The following is a 20,971-nucleotide window of genomic DNA, read 5'->3' on the forward strand; positions in this document are numbered from 1 at the left end:
GGCTTTTTTGACCTAAGTTTGAGGATTGCGCTCAAATCAAATGTCCTAGAACCAAATTTCCACATGTAACTACTAAATTGTGATAAAATACACTAATGGGTGAAGTTTGGTTGACTTCTGCGCAGCGGTTTGGGAGTTAACATCAAAATTACATTTCTCGGCCATATCGCATAGATCTCACTGTGAAAAGGCTTAAATGACTTTTTTAATTAAGTTTGATGATTGCGCTCAAACAAAATTTCCTAGAACAAAATTTTCAAATGTAACTACTAGATTGTGATACAATACACTATTGGGTGAAGTTTGGTTGACTTCTGCGCAGCGGTTTGGGAGTTAACATCAAAATTACATTTCTCGGCCATATCGCATAGATCTCACTGTGAAAAGGCTTAAATGGCTTTTTTGACCTAGGTTTGAGGATTGCGCTCAAATCAAATGTCCTAGAACAAAATTTCCACATGTAACTACTAGATTGTGATACAATACACTAATGGGTGAAGTTTGGTTGACTTCTGCGCAGCGGTTTGGGAGTTAACATCAAAATTACATTTCTCGGCCATATCGCATAGATCTCACTGTGAAAAGGCTTAAATGGCTTTTTTGACCTAAGTTTGAGGATTGCGCTCAAATCAAATGTCCTAGAACCAAATTTCCACATGTAACTACTAGATTGTGATACAATACACTAATGGGTGAAGTTTGGTTGACTTCTGCGCAGCGGTTTGGGAGTTAACATCAAAATTACATTTCTCGGCCATATCGCATAGATCTCACTGTGAAAAGGCTTAAATGGCTTTTTTGACCTAAGTTTGAGGATTGCGCTCAAACCAAATGTCCTAGAACGAAATTTTCAAATGTAACTACTAGAATGTGATACAATACACTATTGGGTGAAGTTTGGTTGACTTCTGCGCAGCGGTTTGGGAGTTAACATCAAAATTACATTTCTCGGCCATATCGCATAGATCTCACTGTGAAAAGGCTTAAATGGCTTTTTTGACCTAAGTTTGAGGATTGCGCTCAAATCAAATGTCCTAGAACCAAATTTCCACATGTAACTACTAGATTGTGATAAAATACACTAATGGGTGAAGTTTGGTTGACTTCTGCGCAGCGGTTTGGGAGTTAACATCAAAATTACATTTCTCGGCCATATCGCATAGATCTCACTGTGAAAAGGCTTAAATGACTTTTTTAATTAAGTTTGATGATTGCGCTCAAACAAAATTTCCTAGAACAAAATTTTCAAATGTAACTACTAGATTGTGATACAATACACTATTGGGTGAAGTTTGGTTGACTTCTGCGCAGCGGTTTGGGAGTTAACATCAAAATTACATTTCTCGGCCATATCGCATAGATCTCACTGTGAAAAGGCTTAAATGGCTTTTTTGACCTAGGTTTGAGGATTGCGCTCAAATCAAATGTCCTATAACCAAATTTCCACATGTAACTACTAGATTGTGATACAATACACTAATGGGTGAAGTTTGGTTGACTTCTGCGCAGCGGTTTGGGAGTTAACATCAAAATTACATTTCTCGGCCATATCGCATAGATCTCACTGTGAAAAGGCTTAAATGACTTTTTTAATTAAGTTTGATGATTGCGTTCAAACAAAATGTCCTAGAACAAAATTTTTAAATGTAACTACTAGATTGTGATACAATACACTATTGGGTGAAGTTTGGTTGACTTCTGCGCAGCGGTTTGGGAGTTAACATCAAAATTACATTTCTCGGCCATATCGCATAGATCTCACTGTGAAAAGGCTTAAATGGCTTTTTTGACCTAAGTTTGAGGATTGCGCTCAAATCAAATGTCTTAGAACCAAATTTCCACATGTAACTACTAGATTGTGATACAATACACTAATGGGTGAAGTTTGGTTGACTTCTGCGCAGCGGTTTGGGAGTTAACATCAAAATTACATTTCTCGGCCATATCGCATAGATCTCACTGTGAAAAGGCTTAAATGGCTTTTTTGACCTAAGCTTGAGGATTGCGCTCAAATCAAATGTCCTAGAACCAAATTTCCACATGTAACTACTAGATTGTGATAAAATACACTAATGGGTGAAGTTTGGTTGACTTCTGCGCAGCGGTTTGGGAGTTAACATCAAAATTACATTTCTCGGCCATATCGCATAGATCTCACTGTGAAAAGGCTTAAATGACTTTTTTAATTAAGTTTGATGATTGCGCTCAAACAAAATTTCCTAGAACAAAATTTTCAAATGTAACTACTAGATTGTGATACAATACACTATTGGGTGAAGTTTGGTTGACTTCTGCGCAGCGGTTTGGGAGTTAACATCAAAATTACATTTCTCGGCCATATCGCATAGATCTCACTGTGAAAAGGCTTAAATGGCTTTTTTGACCTAGGTTTGAGGATTGCGCTCAAATCAAATGTCCTATAACCAAATTTCCACATGTAACTACTAGATTGTGATACAATACACTAATGGGTGAAGTTTGGTTGACTTCTGCGCAGCGGTTTGGGAGTTAACATCAAAATTACATTTCTCGGCCATATCGCATAGATCTCACTGTGAAAAGGCTTAAATGACTTTTTTAATTAAGTTTGATGATTGCGTTCAAACAAAATGTCCTAGAACAAAATTTTTAAATGTAACTACTAGATTGTGATACAATACACTATTGGGTGAAGTTTGGTTGACTTCTGCGCAGCGGTTTGGGAGTTAACATCAAAATTACATTTCTCGGCCATATCGCATAGATCTCACTGTGAAAAGGCTTAAATGGCTTTTTTGACCTAAGTTTGAGGATTGCGCTCAAATCAAATGTCCTAGAACCAAATTTCCACATGTAACTACTAGATTGTGATACAATACACTAATGGGTGAAGTTTGGTTGACTTCTGCGCAGCGGTTTGGGAGTTAACATCAAAATTACATTTCTCGGCCATATCGCATAGATCTCACTGTGAAAAGGCTTAAATGACTTTTTTAATTAAGTTTGATGATTGCGCTCAAACAAAATTTCCTAGAACAAAATTTTTAAATGTAACTACTAGATTGTGATACAATACACTATTGGGTGAAGTTTGGTTGACTTCTGCGCAGCGGTTTGGGAGTTAACATCAAAATTACATTTCTCGGCCATATCGCATAGATCTCACTGTGAAAAGGCTTAAATGGCTTTTTTGACCTAAGTTTGAGGATTGCGCTCAAATCAAATATCCTAGAACCAAATTTCCACATGTAACTACTAGATTGTGATAAAATACACTAATGGGTTAAGTTTGGTTGACTTCTGCGCAGCGGTTTGGGAGTTAACATCAAAATTACATTTCTCGGCCATATCGCATAGATCTCACTGTGAAAAGGCTTAAATGACTTTTTTAATTAAGTTTGATGATTGCGCTCAAACAAAATTTCCTAGAACAAAATTTTCAAATGTAACTACTAGATTGTGATACAATACACTATTGGGTGAAGTTTGGTTGACTTCTGCGCAGCGGTTTGGGAGTTAACATCAAAATTACATTTCTCGGCCATATCGCATAGATCTCACTGTGAAAAGGCTTAAATGGCTTTTTTGACCTAAGTTTGAGGATTGCGCTCAAATCAAATGTCCTATAACCAAATTTCCACATGTAACTACTAGATTGTGATACAATACACTAATGGGTGAAGTTTGGTTGACTTCTGCGCAGCGGTTTGGGAGTTAACATCAAAATTACATTTCTCGGCCATATCGCATAGATCTCACTGTGAAAAGGCTTAAATGACTTTTTTGACCTAAGTTTGATGATTGCGTTCAAACAAAATGTCCTAGAACAAAATTTTCAAATGTAACTACTAGATTGTGATACAATACACTATTGGGTGAAGTTTGGTTGACTTCTGCGCAGCGGTTTGGGAGTTAACATCAAAATTACATTTCTCGGCCATATCGCATAGATCTCACTGTGAAAAGGCTTAAATGGCTTTTTTGACCTAAGTTTGAGGATTGCGCTCAAATCAAATGTCCTAGAACCAAATTTCCACATGTAACTACTAAATTGTGATAAAATACACTAATGGGTGAAGTTTGGTTGACTTCTGCGCAGCGGTTTGGGAGTTAACATCAAAATTACATTTCTCGGCCATATCGCATAGATCTCACTGTGAAAAGGCTTAAATGACTTTTTTAATTAAGTTTGATGATTGCGCTCAAACAAAATTTCCTAGAACAAAATTTTCAAATGTAACTACTAGATTGTGATACAATACACTATTGGGTGAAGTTTGGTTGACTTCTGCGCAGCGGTTTGGGAGTTAACATCAAAATTACATTTCTCGGCCATATCGCATAGATCTCACTGTGAAAAGGCTTAAATGACTTTTTTGACCTAAGTTTGATGATTGCGTTCAAACAAAATGTCCTAGAACAAAATTTTCAAATGTAACTACTAGATTGTGATACAATACACTATTGGGTGAAGTTTGGTTGACTTCTGCGCAGCGGTTTGGGAGTTAACATCAAAATTACATTTCTCGGCCATATCGCATAGATCTCACTGTGAAAAGGCTTAAATGGCTTTTTTGACCTAAGTTTGAGGATTGCGCTCAAATCAAATGTCCTAGAACCAAATTTCCACATGTAACTACTAGATTGTGATAAAATACACTAATGGGTGAAGTTTGGTTGACTTCTGCGCAGCGGTTTGGGAGTTAACATCAAAATTACATTTCTCGGCCATATCGCATAGATCTCACTGTGAAAAGGCTTAAATGACTTTTTTAATTAAGTTTGATGATTGCGCTCAAACAAAATTTCCTAGAACAAAATTTTCAAATGTAACTACTAGATTGTGATACAATACATTATTGGGTGAAGTTTGGTTGACTTCTGCGCAGCGGTTTGGGAGTTAACATCAAAATTACATTTCTCGGCCATATCGCATAGATCTCACTGTGAAAAGGCTTAAATGACTTTTTTAATTAAGTTTGATGATTGCGTTCAAACAAAATGTCCTAGAACAAAATTTTCAAATGTAACTACTAGATTGTGATACAATACACTATTGGGTGAAGTTTGGTTGACTTCTGCGCAGCGGTTTGGGAGTTAACATCAAAATTACATTTCTCGGCCATATCGCATAGATCTCACTGTGAAAAGGCTTAAATGGCTTTTTTGACCTAAGTTTGAGGATTGCGCTCAAATCAAATATCCTAGAACCAAATTTCCACATGTAACTACTAGATTGTGATAAAATACACTAATGGGTGAAGTTTGGTTGACTTCTGCGCAGCGGTTTGGGAGTTAACATCAAAATTACATTTCTCGGCCATATCGCATAGATCTCACTGTGAAAAGGCTTAAATGACTTTTTTAATTAAGTTTGATGATTGCGCTCAAACAAAATTTCCTAGAACAAAATTTTCAAATGTAACTACTAGATTGTGATACAATACACTATTGGGTGAAGTTTGGTTGACTTCTGCGCAGCGGTTTGGGAGTTAACATCAAAATTACATTTCTCGGCCATATCGCATAGATCTCACTGTGAAAAGGCTTAAATGGCTTTTTTGACCTAAGTTTGAGGATTGCGCTCAAATCAAATGTCCTATAACCAAATTTCCACATGTAACTACTAGATTGTGATACAATACACTAATGGGTGAAGTTTGGTTGACTTCTGCGCAGCGGTTTGGGAGTTAACATCAAAATTACATTTCTCGGCCATATCGCATAGATCTCACTGTGAAAAGGCTTAAATGACTTTTTTAATTAAGTTTGATGATTGCGTTCAAACAAAATGTCCTAGAACAAAATTTTCAAATGTAACTACTAGATTGTGATACAATACACTATTGGGTGAAGTTTGGTTGACTTCTGCGCAGCGGTTTGGGAGTTAACATCAAAATTACATTTCTCGGCCATATCGCATAGATCTCACTGTGAAAAGGCTTAAATGGCTTTTTTGACCTAAGTTTGAGGATTGCGCTCAAATCAAATGTCCTATAACCAAATTTCCACATGTAACTACTAGATTGTGATACAATACACTAATGGGTGAAGTTTGGTTGTCTTCTGCGCAGCGGTTTGGGAGTGAACATCAAAATTACATTTCTCGGCCATATCGCATATATCTCACTGTGAAAAGGCTTAAATGACTTTTTTAATTAAGTTTGATGATTGCGCTCAAACAAAATTTCCTAAAACAAAATTTTCAAATGTAACTACTAGATTGTGATAGAATACACTATTGGGTGAAGTTTGGTTGACTTCTGCGCAGCGGTTTGGGAGTTAACATCAAAATTACATTTCTCGGCCATATCGCATAGATCTCACTGTGAAAAGGCTTAAATGACTTTTTTAATTAAGTTTGATGATTGCGTTCAAACAAAATGTCCTAGAACAAAATTTTCAAATGTAACTACTAGATTGTGATACAATACACTATTGGGTGAAGTTTGGTTGACTTCTGCGCAGCGGTTTGGTAGTTAACATCAAAATTACATTTCTCGGCCATATCGCATAGATCTCACTGTGAAAAGGCTTAAATGACTTTTTTAATTAAGTTTAATGATTGCGCTCAAACCAAATGTCCTAGAACGAAATTTTCAAATGTAACTACTAGAATGTGATACAATACACTATTGGGTGAAGTTTAGTTGACTTATGCGCAGCGGTTTGGGAGTTAACATCAAAATTATATTTCTCGGCCATATCGCATAGATCTCACTGTGAAAAGGCTTAAATGGCTTTTTTGACCTAAGTTTGAGGATTGCGCTAAAATCAAATGTCCTAGAACCAAATTTCCACATGTAACTACTAGATTGTGATACAATACACTAATGGGTGAAGTTTGGTTTACTTCAGCGCAGCGGTTTGGGAGTTAACATCAAAATTACATTTCTCGGCCATATCGCATAGATCTCACTGTGAAAAGGCTTAAATGGCTTTTTTGACCTAAGTTTAATAATTGCGCTCAAACCAAATGTCCTAGAACGAAATTTTCAAATGTAACTACTAGAATGTGATACAATACACTATTGGGTGAAGTTTGGTTGACTTCTGCGCAGCGGTTTGGGAGTTAACATCAAAATTACATTTCTCGGCCATATCGCATAGATCTCACTGTGAAAAGGCTTAAATGGCTTTTTTGACCTAAGTTTGAGGATTGCGCTCAAACCAAATGTCCTAGAACGAAATTTTCAAATGTAACTACTAGAATGTGATACAATACACTATTGGGTGAAGTTTGGTTGACTTCTGCGCAGCGGTTTGGGAGTTAACATCAAAATTACATTTCTCGGCCATATCGCATAGATCTCACTGTGAAAAGGCTTAAATGGCTTTTTTGACCTAAGTTTGAGGATTGCGCTCAAATCAAATGTCCTAGAACCAAATTTCCACATGTAACTACTAGATTGTGATAAAATACACTAATGGGTGAAGTTTGGTTGACTTCTGCGCAGCGGTTTGGGAGTTAACATCAAAATTACATTTCTCGGCCATATCGCATAGATCTCACTGTGAAAAGGCTTAAATGACTTTTTTAATTAAGTTTGATGATTGCGCTCAAACAAAATGTCCTATAACCAAATTTCCACATGTAACTACTAGATTGTGATACAATACACTAATGGGTGAAGTTTGGTTGTCTTCTGCGCAGCGGTTTGGGAGTGAACATCAAAATTACATTTCTCGGCCATATCGCATATATCTCACTGTGAAAAGGCTTAAATGACTTTTTTAATTAAGTTTGATGATTGCGCTCAAACAAAATTTCCTAAAACAAAATTTTCAAATGTAACTACTAGATTGTGATAGAATACACTATTGGGTGAAGTTTGGTTGACTTCTGCGCAGCGGTTTGGGAGTTAACATCAAAATTACATTTCTCGGCCATATCGCATAGATCTCACTGTGAAAAGGCTTAAATGACTTTTTTAATTAAGTTTGATGATTGCGTTCAAACAAAATGTCCTAGAACAAAATTTTCAAATGTAACTACTAGATTGTGATACAATACACTATTGGGTGAAGTTTGGTTGACTTCTGCGCAGCGGTTTGGTAGTTAACATCAAAATTACATTTCTCGGCCATATCGCATAGATCTCACTGTGAAAAGGCTTAAATGACTTTTTTAATTAAGTTTAATGATTGCGCTCAAACCAAATGTCCTAGAACGAAATTTTCAAATGTAACTACTAGAATGTGATACAATACACTATTGGGTGAAGTTTAGTTGACTTATGCGCAGCGGTTTGGGAGTTAACATCAAAATTACATTTCTCGGCCATATCGCATAGATCTCACTGTGAAAAGGCTTAAATGGCTTTTTTGACCTAAGTTTGAGGATTGCGCTAAAATCAAATGTCCTAGAACCAAATTTCCACATGTAACTACTAGATTGTGATACAATACACTAATGGGTGAAGTTTGGTTTACTTCAGCGCAGCGGTTTGGGAGTTAACATCAAAATTACATTTCTCGGCCATATCGCATAGATCTCACTGTGAAAAGGCTTAAATGGCTTTTTTGACCTAAGTTTAATAATTGCGCTCAAACCAAATGTCCTAGAACGAAATTTTCAAATGTAACTACTAGAATGTGATACAATACACTATTGGGTGAAGTTTGGTTGACTTCTGCGCAGCGGTTTGGGAGTTAACATCAAAATTACATTTCTCGGCCATATCGCATAGATCTCACTGTGAAAAGGCTTAAATGGCTTTTTTGACCTAAGTTTGAGGATTGCGCTCAAACCAAATGTCCTAGAACGAAATTTTCAAATGTAACTACTAGAATGTGATACAATACACTATTGGGTGAAGTTTGGTTGACTTCTGCGCAGCGGTTTGGGAGTTAACATCAAAATTACATTTCTCGGCCATATCGCATAGATCTCACTGTGAAAAGGCTTAAATGGCTTTTTTGACCTAAGTTTGAGGATTGCGCTCAAATCAAATATCCTAGAACCAAATTTCCACATGTAACTACTAGATTGTGATAAAATACACTAATGGGTGAAGTTTGGTTGACTTCTGCGCAGCGGTTTGGGAGTTAACATCAAAATTACATTTCTCGGCCATATCGCATAGATCTCACTGTGAAAAGGCTTAAATGACTTTTTTAATTAAGTTTGATGATTGCGCTCAAACAAAATTTCCTAGAACAAAATTTTCAAATGTAACTACTAGATTGTGATACAATACACTATTGGGTGAAGTTTGGTTGACTTCTGCGCAGCGGTTTGGGAGTTAACATCAAAATTACATTTCTCGGCCATATCGCATAGATCTCACTGTGAAAAGGCTTAAATGGCTTTTTTGACCTAAGTTTGAGGATTGCGCTCAAATCAAATGTCCTATAACCAAATTTCCACATGTAACTACTAGATTGTGATACAATACACTAATGGGTGAAGTTTGGTTGACTTCTGCGCAGCGGTTTGGGAGTTAACATCAAAATTACATTTCTCGGCCATATCGCATAGATCTCACTTTGAAAAGGCTTAAATGACTTTTTTGACCTAAGTTTGATGATTGCGTTCAAACAAAATGTCCTAGAACAAAATTTTCAAATGTAACTACTAGATTGTGATACAATACACTATTGGGTGAAGTTTGGTTGACTTCTGCGCAGCGGTTTGGGAGTTAACATCAAAATTACATTTCTCGGCCATATCGCATAGATCTCACTGTGAAAAGGCTTAAATGGCTTTTTTGACCTAAGTTTGAGGATTGCGCTCAAATCAAATGTCCTAGAACCAAATTTCCACATGTAACTACTAGATTGTGATAAAATACACTAATGGGTGAAGTTTGGTTGACTTCTGCGCAGCGGTTTGGGAGTTAACATCAAAATTACATTTCTCGGCCATATCGCATAGATCTCACTGTGAAAAGGCTTAAATGACTTTTTTAATTAAGTTTGATGATTGCGCTCAAACAAAATTTCCTAGAACAAAATTTTCAAATGTAACTACTAGATTGTGATACAATACACTATTGGGTGAAGTTTGGTTGACTTCTGCGCAGCGGTTTGGGAGTTAACATCAAAATTACATTTCTCGGCCATATCGCATAGATCTCACTGTGAAAAGGCTTAAATGACTTTTTTAATTAAGTTTGATGATTGCGTTCAAACAAAATGTCCTAGAACAAAATTTTCAAATGTAACTACTAGATTGTGATACAATACACTATTGGGTGAAGTTTGGTTGACTTCTGCGCAGCGGTTTGGGAGTTAACATCAAAATTACATTTCTCGGCCATATCGCATAGATCTCACTGTGAAAAGGCTTAAATGGCTTTTTTGACCTAAGTTTGAGGATTGCGCTCAAATCAAATGTCCTATAACCAAATTTCCACATGTAACTACTAGATTGTGATACAATACACTAATGGGTGAAGTTTGGTTGTCTTCTGCGCAGCGGTTTGGGAGTGAACATCAAAATTACATTTCTCGGCCATATCGCATATATCTCACTGTGAAAAGGCTTAAATGACTTTTTTAATTAAGTTTGATGATTGCGCTCAAACAAAATTTCCTAAAACAAAATTTTCAAATGTAACTACTAGATTGTGATAGAATACACTATTGGGTGAAGTTTGGTTGACTTCTGCGCAGCGGTTTGGGAGTTAACATCAAAATTACATTTCTCGGCCATATCGCATAGATCTCACTGTGAAAAGGCTTAAATGACTTTTTTAATTAAGTTTGATGATTGCGTTCAAACAAAATGTCCTAGAACAAAATTTTCAAATGTAACTACTAGATTGTGATACAATACACTATTGGGTGAAGTTTGGTTGACTTCTGCGCAGCGGTTTGGTAGTTAACATCAAAATTACATTTCTCGGCCATATCGCATAGATCTCACTGTGAAAAGGCTTAAATGACTTTTTTAATTAAGTTTAATGATTGCGCTCAAACCAAATGTCCTAGAACGAAATTTTCAAATGTAACTACTAGAATGTGATACAATACACTATTGGGTGAAGTTTAGTTGACTTATGCGCAGCGGTTTGGGAGTTAACATCAAAATTACATTTCTCGGCCATATCGCATAGATCTCACTGTGAAAAGGCTTAAATGGCTTTTTTGACCTAAGTTTGAGGATTGCGCTAAAATCAAATGTCCTAGAACCAAATTTCCACATGTAACTACTAGATTGTGATACAATACACTAATGGGTGAAGTTTGGTTTACTTCAGCGCAGCGGTTTGGGAGTTAACATCAAAATTACATTTCTCGGCCATATCGCATAGATCTCACTGTGAAAAGGCTTAAATGGCTTTTTTGACCTAAGTTTAATAATTGCGCTCAAACCAAATGTCCTAGAACGAAATTTTCAAATGTAACTACTAGAATGTGATACAATACACTATTGGGTGAAGTTTGGTTGACTTCTGCGCAGCGGTTTGGGAGTTAACATCAAAATTACATTTCTCGGCCATATCGCATAGATCTCACTGTGAAAAGGCTTAAATGGCTTTTTTGACCTAAGTTTGAGGATTGCGCTCAAACCAAATGTCCTAGAACGAAATTTTCAAATGTAACTACTAGAATGTGATACAATACACTATTGGGTGAAGTTTGGTTGACTTCTGCGCAGCGGTTTGGGAGTTAACATCAAAATTACATTTCTCGGCCATATCGCATAGATCTCACTGTGAAAAGGCTTAAATGGCTTTTTTGACCTAAGTTTGAGGATTGCGCTCAAATCAAATGTCCTAGAACCAAATTTCCACATGTAACTACTAGATTGTGATAAAATACACTAATGAGTGAAGTTTGGTTGACTTCTGCGCAGCGGTTTGGGAGTTAACATCAAAATTACATTTCTCGGCCATATCGCATAGATCTCACTGTGAAAAGGCTTAAATGACTTTTTTAATTAAGTTTGATGATTGCGCTCAAACAAAATGTCCTATAACCAAATTTCCACATGTAACTACTAGATTGTGATACAATACACTAATGGGTGAAGTTTGGTTGTCTTCTGCGCAGCGGTTTGGGAGTGAACATCAAAATTACATTTCTCGGCCATATCGCATAGATCTCACTGTGAAAAGGCTTAAATGACTTTTTTAAATTAAGTTTGAAGATTGCGCTCAAACCAAATGTCCTAGAACCAAATTTCCACATGTAACTACTAGATTGTGATACAATACACTAATGGGTGAAGTTTGGTTGACTTCTGCGCAGCGGTTTGGGAGTGAACATCAAAATTACATTTCTCGGCCATATCGCATAGATCTCACTGTGAAAAGGCTTAAATGACTTTTTTTAATTAAGTTTGAAGATTGCGCTCAAACCAAATGTCCTAAAACTAAATTTTCAAATGTAACTACTAGATTGTGATAAAATACACTATTGGGTGAAGTTTGGTTGACTTCTGCGCAGCGGTTTGGGAGTTAACATCAAAATTACATTTCTCGGCCATATCGCATAGATCTCACTGTGAAAAGAATTAAATGACTTTTTTTAATTAAGTTTGAGAATTGCGCTCAAATCAAATGTCCTAGAACCAAATTTCCACATGTAACTACTAGATTGTGATACAATACACTATTGGGTGAAGTTTGGTTTACTTCTGCGCAGCGGTTTGGGAGTTAACATCAAAATTACATTTCTCGGCCATATCGCATAGATCTCACTGTGAAAAGGCTTAAATGACTTTTTTAATTAAGTTTAATGATTGCGCTCAAACCAAATGTCCTAGAACGAAATTTTTAAATGTAACTACTAGATTGTGATACAATACACTAATGGGTGAAGTTTGGTTGACTTCTGCGCAGCGGTTTGGGAGTGAACATCAAAATTACATTTCTCGGCCATATCGCATAGATCTCACTGTGAAAAGGCTTAAATGGCTTTTTTGACCTAAGTTTGAGGATTGCGCTCAAATCAAATGTCCTAGAACTAAATTTCCAAATGTAACTACTAGATTGTGATAAAATACACTATTGGGTGAAGTTTGGTTGACTTCTGCGCAGCGGTTTGGGAGTGAACATCAAAATTACATTTCTCGGCCATATCGCATAGATCTCACTGTGAAAACGCTTAAATGACTTTTTTTAATTAAGTTTGAAGATTGCGCTCAAATCAAATGTCCTAGAACTAAATTTCCAAATGTAACTACTAGATTGTGATGAAATACACTATTGGGTGAAGTTTGGTTGACTTCTGCGCAGCGGTTTGGGAGTTAACATCAAAATTACATTTCTCGGCCATATCGCATAGATCTCACTGTGAAAAGGCTTAAATGGCTTTTTTGACCTAAGTTTGAGGATTGCGTTCAAATCAAATGTCCTAGAACCAAATTTCCACATGTAACTACTAGATTGTGATAAAATACACTATTGGGTGAAGTTTGGTTGACTTCTGCGCAGCGGTTTGGGAGTTAACATCAAAATTACATTTCTCGGCCATATCGCATAGATCTCACTGTGAAAAGTTTTAAATGACTTTTTTTAATTAAGTTTGAAGATTGCGCTCAAACCAAATGTCCTAGAACTAAATTTCCAAATGTAACTACTAGATTGTGATACAATACACTATTGGGTGAAGTTTGGTTGACTTCTGCGCAGCGGTTTGGGAGTTAACATCAAAATTACATTTCTCGGCCATATCGCATAGATCTCACTGTGAAAAGGCTTAAATGACTTTTTTAATTAAGTTTGATGATTGCGTTCAAACAAAATGTCCTAGAACAAAATTTTCAAATGTAACTAATAGATTGTGATACAATACACTATTGGGTGAAGTTTGGTTGACTTCTGCGCAGCGGTTTGGGAGTTAACATCAAAATTACATTTCTCGGCCATATCGCATAGATCTCACTGTGAAAAGGCTTAAATGACTTTTTTAATTAATTTTGATGATTGCGCTCAAACAAAATGTCCTAGAACAAAATTTTTAAATGTAACTACTAGATTGTGATACAATACACTATTGGGTGAAGTTTGGTTTACTTCTGCGCAGCGGTTTGGGAGTTAACATCAAAATTACATTTCTCGGCCATATCGCATAGATCTCACTGTGAAAAGGCTTAAATGACTTTTTTAATTAAGTTTGAAGATTGCGCTCAAACCAAATGTCCTAGAACTAAATTTCCAAATGTAACTACTAGATTATGATAAAATACACTATTGGGTGAAGTTTGGTTTACTTCTGCGCAGCGGTTTGGGAGTTAACATCAAAATTACATTTCTCGGCCATATCGCATAGATCTCACTGTGAAAAGGCTTAAATGACTTTTTTTAATTAAGTTTGAAGATTGCGCTCAAACCAAATGTCCTAAATTAAATTTCCAAATGTAACTACTAGATTGTGATAAAATACACTATTGGGTGAAGTTTGGTTGACTTCTGCGCAGCGGTTTGGGAGTTAACATCAAAATTACATTTCTCGGCCATATCGCATAGATCTTACTGTGAAAAGGCTTAAATGGCTTTTTTGACCTAAGTTTGAGGATTGCGCTCAAATCAAATGTCCTAGAATTAAATTTCCAAATGTAACTACTAGATTGTGATAAAATACACTATTGGGTGAAGTTTGGTTGACTTCTGCGCAGCGGTTTGGGAGTGAACATCAAAATTACATTTCTTGGCCATATCGCATAGATCTCACTGTGAAAAGGCTTAAATGGCTTTTTTGACCTAAGTTTGAGGATTGCGCTCAAATCAAATGTCTTAGAACCAAATTTCCACATGTAACTACTAGATTGTGATACAATACACTAATGGGTGAAGTTTGGTTGACTTCTGCGCAGCGGTTTGGGAGTGAACATCAAAATTACATTTCTCGGCCATATCGCATAGATCTCACTGTGAAAAGGCTTAAATGACTTTTTTTAATTAAGTTTGAAGATTGCGCTCAAACCAAATGTCCTAAAACTAAATTTCCAAATGTAACTACTAGATTGTGATAAAATACACTATTGGGTGAAGTTTGGTTGACTTCTGCGCAGCGGTTTGGCAGTTAACATCAAAATTACATTTCTCGGCCATATCGCATAGATCTCACTGTGAAAAGGCTTAAATGGCTTTTTTGACCTAAGTTTGAGAATTGCGCTCAAATCAAATGTCCTAGAACCAAATTTCCACATGTAACTACTAGATTGTGATACAATACACTATTGGGTGAAGTTTGGTTGACTTCTGCGCAGCGGTTTGGGAGTGAACATCAAAATTACATTTCTCGGCCATATCGCATAGATCTCACTGTGAAAAGGCTTAAATGACTTTTTTTTAATTAAGTTTGAAGATTGCGCTCAAACCAAATGTCCTAAAACTAAATTTCCAAATGTAACTACTAGATTGTGATAAAATACACTATTGGGTGAAGTTTGGTTGACTTCTGCGCAGCGGTTTGGGAGTGAACATCAAAATTACATTTCTCGGCCATATCGCATAGATCTCACTGTGAAAAGGCTTAAATGACTTTTTTTAATTAAGTTTGAAGATTGCGCTCAAACCAAATGTCCTAGAACTAAATTTCCAAATGTAACTACTAGATTATGATAAAATACACTATTGGGTGAAGTTTGGTTTACTTCTGCGCAGGGGTTTGGGAGTTAACATCAAAATTACATTTCTCGGCCATATCGCATAGATCTCACTGTGAAAAGGCTTAAATGACTTTTTTAAATTAAGTTTGAAGATTGCGCTCAAACCAAATGTCCTAGAACTAAATTTCCAAATGTAACTACTAGATTATGATAAAATACACTATTGGGTGAAGTTTGGTTGACTTCTGCGCAGCGGTTTGGGAGTTAACATCAAAATTACATTTCTCGGCCATATCGCATAGATCTCACTGTGAAAAGGCTTAAATGACTTTTTTTAATTAAGTTTGAAGATTGCGCTCAAACCAAATGTCCTAAAACTAAATTTCCAAATGTAACTACTAGATTGTGATAAAATACACTATTGGGTGAAGTTTGGTTGACTTCTGCGCAGCAGTTTGGGAGTGAACATCAAAATTACATTTCTCGGCCATATCGCATAGATCTCACTGTGAAAAGGCTTAAATGACTTTTTTAAATTAAGTTTGAAGATTGCGCTCAAACCAAATGTCCTAGAACTAAATTTCCAAATGTAACTACTAGATTATGATAAAATACACTATTGGGTGAAGTTTGGTTTACTTCTGCGCAGCGGTTTGGGAGTTAACATCAAAATTACATTTCTCGGCCATATCGCATAGATCTCACTGTGAAAAGGCTTAAATGACTTTTTTTAATTAAGTTTGAAGATTGCGCTCAAACCAAATGTCCTAGAACTAAATTTCCAAATGTAACTACTAGATTATGATAAAATACACTATTGGGTGAAGTTTGGTTGACTTCTGCGCAGCGGTTTGGGAGTTAACATCAAAATTACATTTCTCGGCCATATCGCATAGATCTCACTGTGAAAAGGCTTAAATGGCTTTTTTGACCTAAGTTTGAGGATTGCGCTCAAATCAAATGTCCTAGAACTAAATTTCCAAATGTAACTACTAGATTGTGATAAAATACACTATTGGGTGAAGTTTGGTTTACTTCTGCGCAGCGGTTTGGGAGTGAACATCAAAATTACATTTCTCGGCCATATCGCATAGATCTCACTGTGAAAAGGCTTAAATGGCTTTTTTGACCTAAGTTTGAGGATTGCGCTCAAATCAAATGTCCTAGAACCAAATTTCCACATGTAACTACTAGATTGTGATACAATACACTAATGGGTGAAGTTTGGTTGACTTCTGCGCAGCGGTTTGGGAGTGAACATCAAAATTACATTTCTCGGCCATATCGCATAGATCTCACTGTGAAAAGGCTTAAATGACTTTTTTTAATTAAGTTTGAAGATTGCGCTCAAACCAAATGTCCTAAAACTAAATTTTCAAATGTAACTACTAGATTGTGATAAAATACACTATTGGGTGAAGTTTGGTTGACTTCTGCGCAGCGGTTTGGGAGTTAACATCAAAATTACATTTCTCGGCCATATCGCATAGATCTCACTGTGAAAAGAATTAAATGACTTTTTTTAATTAAGTTTGAGAATTGCGCTCAAATCAAATGTCCTAGAACCAAATTTCCACATGTAACTACTAGATTGTGATAAAATACACTATTGGGTGAAGTTTGGTTGACTTCTGCGCAGCGGTTTGGGAGTGAACATCAAAATTACATTTCTCGGCCATATCGCATAGATCTCACTGTGAAAAGGCTTAAATGACTTTTTTAATTAAGTTTGATGATTGCGCTCAAACAAAATGTCCTAGAACAAAATTTTCAAATGTAACTACTAGAATGTGATACAATACACTATTGGGTGAAGTTTGGTTTTCTTCTGCGCAGCGGTTTGGGAGTTAACATCAAAATTACATTTCTCGGCCATATCGCATAGATCTCACTGTGAAAAGGCTTAAATGGCTTTTTTGACCTAAGTTTGAGGATTGCGCTAAAATCAAATGTCCTAGAACCAAATTTCCACATGTAACTACTAGATTGTGATACAATACACTATTGGGTGAAGTTTGGTTTACTTCTGCGCAGCGGTTTGGGAGTTAACATCAAAATTACATTTCTCGGCCATATCGCATAGATCTCACTGTGAAAAGGCTTAAATGACTTTTTTAATTAAGTTTAATGATTGCGCTCAAACCAAATGTCCTAGAACGAAATTTTTAAATGTAACTACTAGATTGTGATACAATACACTAATGGGTGAAGTTTGGTTGACTTCTGCGCAGCGGTTTGGGAGTGAACATCAAAATTACATTTCTCGGCCATATCGCATAGATCTCACTGTGAAAAGGCTTAAATGGCTTTTTTGACCTAAGTTTGAGGATTGCGCTCAAATCAAATGTCCTAGAACTAAATTTCCAAATGTAACTACTAGATTGTGATAAAATACACTATTGGGTGAAGTTTGGTTGACTTCTGCGCAGCGGTTTGGGAGTGAACATCAAAATTACATTTCTCGGCCATATCGCATAGATCTCACTGTGAAAACGCTTAAATGACTTTTTTTAATTAAGTTTGAAGATTGCGCTCAAATCAAATGTCCTAGAACTAAATTTCCAAATGTAACTACTAGATTGTGATGAAATACACTATTGGGTGAAGTTTGGTTGACTTCTGCGCAGCGGTTTGGGAGTTAACATCAAAATTACATTTCTCGGCCATATCGCATAGATCTCACTGTGAAAAGGCTTAAATGACTTTTTTAATTAAGTTTGATGATTGCGTTCAAACAAAATGTCCTAGAACAAAATTTTCAAATGTAACTAATAGATTGTGATACAATACACTATTGGGTGAAGTTTGGTTGACTTCTGCGCAGCGGTTTGGGAGTTAACATCAAAATTACATTTCTCGGCCATATCGCATAGATCTCACTGTGAAAAGGCTTAAATGACTTTTTTAATTAATTTTGATGATTGCGCTCAAACAAAATGTCCTAGAACAAAATTTTTAAATGTAACTACTAGATTGTGATACAATACACTATTGGGTGAAGTTTGGTTTACTTCTGCGCAGCGGTTTGGGAGTTAACATCAAAATTACATTTCTCGGCCATATCGCATAGATCTCACTGTGAAAAGGCTTAAATGGCTTTTTTGACCTAAGTTTGAGGATTGCGCTCAAATCAAATGTCCTAGAACCAAATTTCCACATGTAACGACTAGATTGTGACAAAATACACTATTGGGTGAAGTTTGGTTGACTTCTGCGCAGCGGTTTGGGAGTGAACATCAAAATTACATTTCTCGGCCATATCGCATAGATCTCACTGTGAAAAGGCTTAAATGGCTTTTTTGACCTAAGTTTAATAATTGCACTCAAACCAAATGTCCTTGAACGAAATTTTCAAATGTAACTACTAGAATGTAATACAATACACGATTGGGTGAAGTTTGGTTGACTTCTGCGCAGCGGTTTGGGAGTTAACATCAAAATTACATTTCTCGGCCATATCGCATAGATCTCACTGTGAAAAGGCTTAAATGGCTTTTTTGACCTAAGTTTGAGGATTGCGCTCAAATCAAATGTCCTAGAACCAAATTTCCACATGTAACTACTAGATTGTGATACAATACACTAATGGGTGAAGTTTGGTTGACTTCTGCGCAGCGGTTTGGGAGTTAACATCAAAATTACATTTCTCGGCCATATCGCATAGATCTCACTGTGAAAAGGCTTAAATGACTTTTTTAATTAAGTTTGATGATTGCGCTCAAACAAAATGTCCTAGAACAAAATTTTCAAATGTAACTACTAGATTGTGATACAATACACTATTGGGTGAAGTTTGGTTGACTTCTGCGCAGCGGTTTGGGAGTTAACATCAAAATTACATTTCTCGGCCATATCGCATAGATCTCACTGTGAAAAGGCTTAAATGGCTTTTTTGACCTAAGTTTGAGGATTGCGCTCAAATCAAATGTCCTAGAACCAAATTTCCACATGTAACTACTAGATTGTGATACAATACACTAATGGGTAAAGTTTGGTTGACTTCTGCGCAGCGGTTTGGGAGTTAACATCAAAATTACATTTCTCGGCCATATCGCATAGATCTCACTGTGAAAAGGCTTAAATGACTTTTTTTAATTAAGTTTGAAGATTGCGCTCAAATCAAATGTCCTAGAACTAAATTTCCAAATGTAACTACTAGATTGTGATAAAATACACTATTGGGTGAAGTTTGGTTGACTTCTGCGCAGCGGTTTGGGAGTTAACATCAAAATTACATTTCTCGGCCATATCGCATAGATCTCACTGTGAAAAGGCTTAAATGGCTTTTTTGACCTAAGTTTGAGGATTGCGCTCAAACCAAATGTCCTATAACCAAATTTCCACATGTAACTACTAGATTGTGATACAATACACTAATGGGTGAAGTTTGGTTGACTTCTGCGCAGCGGTTTGGGAGTTAACATCAAAATTACATTTCTCGGCCATATCACATAGATCTCACTGTGAAAAGGCTTAAATGACTTTTTTAATTAAGTTTGATGATTGCGCTCAAACAAAATGTCCTAGAACAAAATTTTCAAATGTAACTACTAGATTGTGATACAATACACTATTGGGTGAAGTTTGGTTGACTTCTGCGCAGCGGTTTGGGAGTGAACATCAAAATTACATTTCTCGGCCATATCGCATAGATCTCACTGTGAAAAGGCTTAAATGACTTTTTTTAATTAAGTTTGAAGATTGCGCTCAAATCAAATGTCCTAGAACTAAATTTCCAAATGTAACTACTAGATTGTGATAAAATACACTATTGGGTGAAGTTTGGTTGACTTCTGCGCAGCGGTTTGGGAGTTAACATCAAAATTACATTTCTCGGCCATATCGCATAGATCTCACTGTGAAAAGGCTTAAATGGCTTTTTTGACCTAAGTTTGAGGATTGCGCTCAAATCAAATGTCCTATAACCAAATTTCCACATGTAACTACTAGATTGTGATACAATACACTAATGGGTGAAGTTTGGTTGACTTCTGCGCAGCGGTTTGGGAGTGAACATCAAAATTACATTTCTCGGCCATATCGCATAGATCTCACTGTGAAAAGGCTTAAATGACTTTTTTAATTAAGTTTGATGATTGCGCTCAAACAAAATTTCCTAAAACAAAATTTTCAAATGTAACTACTAGATTGTGATACAATACACTATTGGGTGAAGTTTGGTTGACTTCTGCGCAGCGGTTTGGGAGTTAACATCAAAATTACATTTCTCGGCCATATCGCATAGATCTCACTGTGAAAAGGCTTAAATGGCTTTTTTGACCTAAGTTTATTAATTGCACTCAAACCAAATGTCCTTGAACGAAATTTTCAAATGTAACTACTAGAATGTGATACAATACACTATTGGGTGAAGTTTGGTTGACTTCTGCGCAGCGGTTTGGGAGTTAACATCAAAATTACATTTCTCGGCCATATCGCATAGATCTCACTGTGAAAAGGCTTAAATGGCTTTTTTGACCTAAGTTT

This window comes from Corythoichthys intestinalis, chromosome 12 (genome assembly GCF_030265065.1).
Source record: "Corythoichthys intestinalis isolate RoL2023-P3 chromosome 12, ASM3026506v1, whole genome shotgun sequence".
Classification (NCBI taxonomy): domain Eukaryota; kingdom Metazoa; phylum Chordata; class Actinopteri; order Syngnathiformes; family Syngnathidae; genus Corythoichthys; species Corythoichthys intestinalis.